This window comes from Carassius carassius, chromosome 39, assembly GCF_963082965.1.
Source record: "Carassius carassius chromosome 39, fCarCar2.1, whole genome shotgun sequence".
Taxonomy (NCBI): Eukaryota; Metazoa; Chordata; class Actinopteri; order Cypriniformes; family Cyprinidae; genus Carassius; species Carassius carassius.
The window spans coordinates 3,273,116-3,281,473 of NC_081793.1; positions in this window are offsets into that span (position 1 = coordinate 3,273,116).

The following is an 8,358-nucleotide window of genomic DNA, read 5'->3' on the forward strand; positions in this document are numbered from 1 at the left end:
GAAACGTGCACCCCTATATGTGTGTGTTTCTTAGTTTCTACCATGGCTGTCACATAACTAAAACCTATTGCCACTTATCCTGCCCAAACTTCCTGTTGAAATGGGTAATACATTAACACAGAAAAGAAAACAGTGGGGTCCACAACTCTGGATAGTCCATTGGGATAGCTTTAGTTTTGGTGGGGTGGGGGTTAGGGAAGAGAGAACATGCTGAAGGATCAGTTGCCCACGTCAATTCAGAAACATTCCTTTAATCTTCTAAACAATGTTATCCACCTTTTTCTTCCCATAAATTCTATGGGTCTGGCTTCAGGTCTCATTCGCGTCCAACTATTTTTAGCTGTACAGAACACTCGTTTTGCTGCTTGATATTGAAAATTGGTGTGTCTTACCATATTACTTGAATGTGTTGTCTTAATTACGAACACACTGGTTTATAATGCAAACAGTTTTATCGTTTACTGCACGTTGTTATTCTTCTCGTTATTTCCCTATAGCGGCTAATGAACCGGAAGTCTTCCCCACAGGCTTACTTCCACGTTGAAGAAAAAGGTGGATAGCTCTTTATAAAATGGTTAGTTCCATTGCTTGATTCTGATTGGTCAGCAGCTGTTTTTTATTCAAGACACATCACAGCTATGACCGCTTCAATGGTTCTGTGTATGACTGTGTATGAACCCCCCAACTGCTCCCCGGGCGCCGCAGCATAAATGGCTGCCCACTGCTCCGGGTGTGTGTTCACAGTGTGTGTGTGTGTGTTCACAGTGTGTGTTATCACTGCTCTGTGTGTGTGCACTTTGGATGGGTTAAAAGCAGAGCACGAATTCCAAGTATGGGTCACCATACTTGGCTGTATGTCACTTTATAATCATTTTCTATTTTTAACTGTTTTAAATTAATTTTAAACCTTTTAAATGTGAATGAAATGTGCTATATTAATAAACTTGTCTTGCCTAAGCTACCATTGCCTCGAATTTACAGCTAATATGCAAAAGGGAAATATAGTTAATGTGTCTTGCTAACATCCATGACTCATGAGAGCTACCATGTAAATGAGCTAAAGTTTGCTAAGGAAATAGTCTAGTAGGATAGACCAGTGCGCGTTCTTTTACTGCTTGATTCAGTTTATTAAAAAGCTTTTAGAATCATCACAAAATTCCAGATATGGTGGCAGAAATTTATATATTTATATCATTTCATATAGTTAATCAGTATCACGCGAAGACTGTGAAGTTTTTTTTCCACCTAAAAGCAGCATGATTGATTACAAATACATTTCAATAAACAAGAAATTAATATTAAGACACTTACATTTTAGACACAATATTGACTGTTTTTGCTTTATTTCACATAACAAATAGAATTCAAATTTTTATCTTTGAGCAACATGAGCTGTTTTGTTCCTGAATGAATCAACCGTTTAAATGATTCAGTTCAGTTCAGTCGGAGAGACTCACTTATTAACAGTGACTTGCTGCCATCTACTGACAGTTTTAATTTCATATTTAAAGTAGCCTATGGTCATTTAAAAAAAAAAAAAAATATATATATATATATATATATATATATATATATATATATATATATATATATATATATAATAATAATAATTTTAAATGTCAGTATTCAATGTTTTATGTTTAAAATATCAAAACATTATGTCCTTCATTAAACAGTGTGTAAATGCATCTAAATTCCACTTCTAATGCAGCTTCTGTCTTCTCTGGATTGCAAAGATTAATTTTGTCAATACTGATTTAATTTGCTTGTTAACAGCCCAAATGACTTATTCTAATTTTCTGGTTCAATTTACGAATTTGACTGAAAAGATGATGCGCATTTTTAGAAAAATGGCTTTATAGGTAAGAATGTCCATAAAAGGAAGAAAATTAATAAATTCAAACTTATTGGAAAAGATTAATTTGTATAACTGCTGTGAACTGAACACCACACAAAATATGCAGAATATCAAAAAGCTTTAGGAGTCAGCTGTCCATATCAGCACAATAACACGCTCAGCAAAATATCATCTAATTATTGTCATCGATAAAATCCTAGAAAATATTGTTTTTTGTCAATATCACACACCACTAATTTTTTTTTTTTCGTTTTGCTTAGAAAAAAAATAAAATAAATGTGAGAAGTGCCCTTTTTTTCCACTCCTGCCCCTCAAAATATATAACGTCATGTTTTGATCTGTTGTTAATATTAAAATAATATTTTATAAATATTAAAATTAGCAACACTGTTTTTGCTTTAAAAAATTATATTTATAATAACAAAAACTATAGACCATAAAGTAGTTCTATGTGTTATTTATTCTTTGTTTTTTTTTTTGTTTTTTTACATTTATATACATTTTTAAATAGAATGCGTACAATCTTTATACAATAAGAGCAGCCTAAACAAGGTCTATCAAAGGCATGCAATATTTTAGTTAATTTGTTAATACACTATATATTTGAACTCTTTTTTTCAAAGCTTTTTTTACATCCTGCGCAGTACCAGACAAATGCATTATGTTCATTGATGAATGAGCAGAAACTCATCTGTGATGTATATTCTTAGCGTCCATAACCTGTTGGGTCATTTGCATTTTTGGATTCTTCTTTTCCATTGCTCTGACCCATTCGGTATAACTTGCTCGCCAGGTTGTGTACCTGACATGTCCCAAGCTGACAACCTCTATGAGCTGCTCGCCTTCTGCAGAGAGACCAGACAAATGTGAATCTATTTGTGTAATTGATAATCCATATGAATTTACTGTAAATCCCAAGAAAACAAAACAAAAATATATTATTTTTTATTTATATATGTACACTAATGTTCAAAGGTTTTGGGGTTTGAAATAACATTATACTTATATTCAGCAAGAATGCATTGAATTTATAATTAGTGACAGAAAAGATATTTACAAAGACATTTACAAAATATTTCTACTTTGAATAATACATGCTGTTCTTTTAAAATTTCTGTTAATCAGAAACCTACTGCGGTTTACACAAAAATATTTAGCTGTTTTCAACATAGATAGTAAAAAGAAACGTTTCTTTAGCAGTAAATCAGCATATTAAAATGATTTCTGAAGGAGACTAAAGACTGGAGTAATGATGCTGTAAATTCAGCATTGATCACAGGAATAAATTACAGTGCGTTTAAAAATGTATTTACAGAGAAAACGGTTACTTTTAATTGTAATAATATTTCACAATATTCCTGTTTTTACTGTGTTTTTGATTAAATAAATGCAGTCTTGTTGAAAAATATCATACTGACCCTGAACATTTGAACAGTAGTTTAGCTCTCACTTACTCTCTGGCTCTTTGAAGGATGGCTTCTAGAAGCAGAGCAGAGGTTGTGTTTAGATGCGTTTTTCTGGTGGTTTTGGTCACAACTGATGGAGTCTCTCTGTCAGTGTCCATCAAGGTCATGTCTCTTGACCTATGTATGCTCTTCACTAGTAAGAGGCTTTCTATCTGTGTCCTGTTCAAAAAAATACATGTGACAGTGAATATACTTTGTGAATACACCGTAGTGTGTGTGTGTGTGTGTGTGTGTGTGTGTGTGTGTGTGTGTGTGTGTGTGTGTGTGTGTGTGTGTGTGAGTGGTGTAAATGCACACACCTCTGTGCTGTGGTTGTGCTCACTTGTATAGTCAACAACAACAAAACAGCCACTTCCATAATGGCATGACCTATAGAGATGTAAAATACACACAATAATTAATATAATTTATTATATATAAGCATTTAGGCCTCGGGCCAAAATATATAGGCTCACACACACCCATATATATATATAATGTTAATTCAGTATCATGACATAGTTTTGTCAATATTTTTAATTAGATTTCGTTTTTCTATTTTCAATTTTATTTAGTTTTAGTAATTTTGTTTTGTGGTTTTATCATTTGTATTATAGTTTTTTTTTTTTATGTCTATATATTACATATAGTACAGACCAAAAGTTTGGAGACACCTTCTCATTCAAAGAGTTTTCTTTATTTTCATGACTATGAAAATTGTAGAGTCACACTGAAGGCATCAAGGGCTATTTGACCAAGAAGGAGAGTGATGGGGTGCTGCGCCAGATGACCTGGCCTCCACAGTCACCGGACCTGAACCCAATCGAGATGGTTTAGGGGTGAGCTGGACCGCAGACAGAAGGCAAAAGGGCCAACAAGTGCTAAGCATCTCTCGGGGAACTCCTTTAAGACTGTTGGAAGACCATTTCAGGTGACTACCTCTTGAAGCTCATCAAGAGAACGCCAAGAGTGTGCAAAGCAGTAATCAAAGCAAAAGGTGGCTACTTTGAAGAACATAGAATATGACATATTTTCAGTAGTTTCACACTTTTTTGTTATGTATATAATTCCATATATAATTCCACATGTGTTAATTCATAGTTTTGATGCCTTCAGTGTGACTCTACAATTTTCATAGTCATGAAAATAAAGAAAACTCTTTGAATGAGAAGGTGTGTCCAAACTTTTGGTCTGTACTGTATATATATACTGTATATTTTTATTAAGTGTTAAATGAATTTCGTTTTAGTCATTTTAGTACTTAAATTCATAATCCACCCAAGCAAAAAAAAAGTTATAATAAATAAATAAATTATGTCATTATTTACTCCTCCTTACAGATCCCCGCACATGTCATGCAGGAAAAAATAGTAGGCTAAATTGTGTGCACGATTTACTAATTCGTTCCCTCAATGTACTAAACCCTGCACACGATTATAATTGCGTTCCCTCTGTTTACTATTTAGTTCACTCGATTTATAAATGGTGCGCACGATTTAGCAAATTGAGGGAACGCAATAGTAATCATGTAAATGGTAAATCGTGTGCACAATTTATTTATTTTTTCTTTAATGTCATGTGTGGGGCTCCGTACCTCCTCATGTTGTTCCAGACCTGTTTGAGTTTTCTTTTACTGTTGAACACAAAAGCCAATATTTAGAAAAATATTGGTAATCAAACAGTTGGCCTTAGCCATTGACTTCCATAAAACTGAAAAAATTTCATGGAAATCGATGGTTACCATTAACTTTTCTGTTTACCCTCTTTCTTTACAATGTCTCCTTGTGTGTTCAACAGAAGAAGAAAAAAAATTAACAAAATGAAATGAGAAATGATGCCTTGGCAACTAACTGAAATGAAATAAAATAAGATTAAGTTTTTGCGAATTGTAATTTATTTCAGTTTTTTATTTGTTTATTTTACTTTAAGTAATTATAGTTTATAGTTAACAATGATAACACCAATAAATATGTAAACTATATTACAATATAAAATATTACATATTACAAAAACTTACCCTGCATGGAAGGGAGACACTTGAGAAAGCTTTTTGTCCTGACCATCAATCCTTAAAAGCAATACCGCACTGATGAGAATAATTAAATATGATCCACTCTGTCTATGACTTTCCTTTGAGAAAAGCTTGGAAGCTCTGAAATCTCCTTGTGCCACCTTTGTATTTAAATAACAGAGGGAAGGGGCGGGGTTAAGTAAGAAGGTGTGTCCTCAATGTCAATGACAGAAGAATCACAATCTATATAGCTATATATAGTCTATATAGTTGTAGTTATACCTTCCTCCTTAACAGACAACTTTCCATCTCTGTTTAAACTGGAACAGATAACATTAACTGTAGATAATATGTATTTTTTGTGTTTTTTTCTCTTACACCAATGCACTCATACTTTCAGTAGCTCCCTCTTCTTATGACTCACCTCCTTATAGCACCTCAACCAACTGTTTGTTCCTGAAAGGTTTTTTCAGTTCTCTCACCTGCCGGAAAGCCATCTCTTAAAATAGTCCCTCCTCTCACACAAGCTTTTCTTTATTGCTCCACTTTTCCTGTCGTTTTGTTTCCCTGACTTGAGTTACACTTTTTTCCCATGTTCTTGGCACTTCAGATCCCCTCCAGTTCTGTTAACCCTCAAAATTCCCATCTGCATTCCTAAGTGAGTATTTTTTTCAGATGACACGAGGTCTCTCTCTCAACACGTCTCCAGATAAAGTCTTTTCAGACAGACAGGAATTTCTAGGGATTTTAAGGTGTCATTTGAATTCAGCTGTATACTGTAAAGGAGATGACTGCTCAATCAGGGTCCATTTACCCTATTCTCATCCTCTTTTCTGGACTACCTATTTACCCCTTGCTGTTCACTGTTTCCCTATAGACTCTATTGTGCACTTTTCCTGCTTTGGACATCTGGAGTTGTTTTCCCAGTCTCAGGAGCCAAGAACCACCTGCAAACATTTATGTAATTTAAGTATTTATGTATATGTTTGTACATGTACATGTTGGCATGTATTTGTACATTTGGTGTTGGCTTGTTAGATAAAAGACAGAAACGCAAAATTTACCTGACTTGGTTTACATTATTCGTTTTTTTTTTTTTTTTTTTTTTTTTTTTTTTTTAGAGATTCATTCATCCCCTTGGGGCAATTAATTCAGACTGTCATGGTGCTTCACAGATACTATTAACACTTAACAAACACACATACAAGTACTCAAAATACACAAATGCATACAAAAATATAGAAGGGAAAAAATCAACTAAATTTTACGTCCCATCCTCATCACTTGCTGTTCATAATAAGAATTCTCAAGGAAACACCTATTATTTTTGAACACACATTAACAATGCCTTGCAAACTATTTTGGTACTTTATAGTCAATAATGAAAACCTACAGATGAAGGAAAAGTTCTAGTTTGTATATACTTCCCTGCTGTTTTCTTGTGACCGTGACATTGATCTGCAACGGGTCATGGAAAAAAAATGTGAAATTGTAGCATGTATCTTAAGGCCAAATGTGGTCTTATTAACAGTATTAATAGTATTAATTTGTGGTTTAAACAAACTCAAAAACTGTTTGATATTAAATATAAATATTTATAACATATACACTCTTAAAAATAAAAGTTCCACAAGGGTGTTTTTTCAGTGATGCCACAGAAGAAACATTTTGGGTTACTCAAAGAACCTTTCAGTGAACATCTTCTCGTTTTAGTAGATTTCTATGAAAATAAATGTATTTCACCATGGAGTAAATAATATGTTATTATGATCATGTTAAATATATGTTTATACATGTTTTATGTATTAACTTTTTTAATTTCAGGGAAAAAAACTTGCAAGACATTTACATTTAAAACATCAGGTAGAGGGCAGGTGACCACGGCGGTGCCAGCAGGATAGGAGTCCTTCAGGCTGGCACTGGTGATAATGTTGACCAGGGAGGAGCAGAGGTTTTCTGAAGCCACCAGGTAAGATCCAGCAACCTATGAATCCAGGAGAGCCAGCAGAGATGCATACATCTGCAAAGTCAGAGGAACGGATGATTTCTGGCAGGCCGGCAGATCTAGTGACTTCTGGATGACAGGAAACAGCCTTAATAGCCATAATGAGGGAGCAGGGAGTAGCCTCGGTGGCCATGCTGAGTGAACTAGGAACATTCGAGTTGGGAGCGGCTTCCGTGGCCGTAATGAGGGATGGGAAACACTGGAGTTAATAACTAGGAATAGACACACACATCATCATGTCAGTTATCTCGCAACACTCTCATCGCCTGACTTCTACAGCTTTGCACTGCTTCTCCACATCCACATCAGATCAGAATAGATGAACACAAAGCGGAACTGGAGACTGGAGAGGATACCCGGAGAATCAGAGATGAGAGTGAATGATGACAGATGTGGGTGATGATGGAGTGCGTGCAGGTGGCAGCCACTGTGACAGGTGATAGTGAAATGACGAGATCATGACACAAATATACAGTGCATACAATTAAAAACAAAACTGAGGAACTGAAAAAAATAAAATATAAAAGCCAATACACAATATTAATATATACTATAATAGTTTATAAATAATACTGGCTTTATTATTTATTTTATTTTATTTTATTATTTATTATTAATTTATTAAATAACACTAGCTTCCAATCTTTAATATATATATACAATTTTGCATCTTTAGTTTTTCTCATTTTAAAACCAGAGACTTCACATATATATATATATATATTGTGAAGTCTCTGGTTTTAAAATGAGAAAAACTAAAGATGCAAAATTGTATTTTATAGTGTTATTTAAGCTTTGTTCCTGCCTCCCAGCTGTTTGTGACTTTAAATTCGATTCACCTCTACTCATCTTGACTCACTGTGAACACAATCACTTCTTGGTACGGTGGAGCTTGTCAACAGGATGTAAATGGCAGATGTGGATGCATGATTTGAGTAACACTTGATTAATAGTAGAAGAGGTGCTGTTGTTTGAGCACTTATTGTGATTTATGCTTGTGTACGTAGTTTGTTGGGTTAGGAAAGGTGACTGGTGGGGG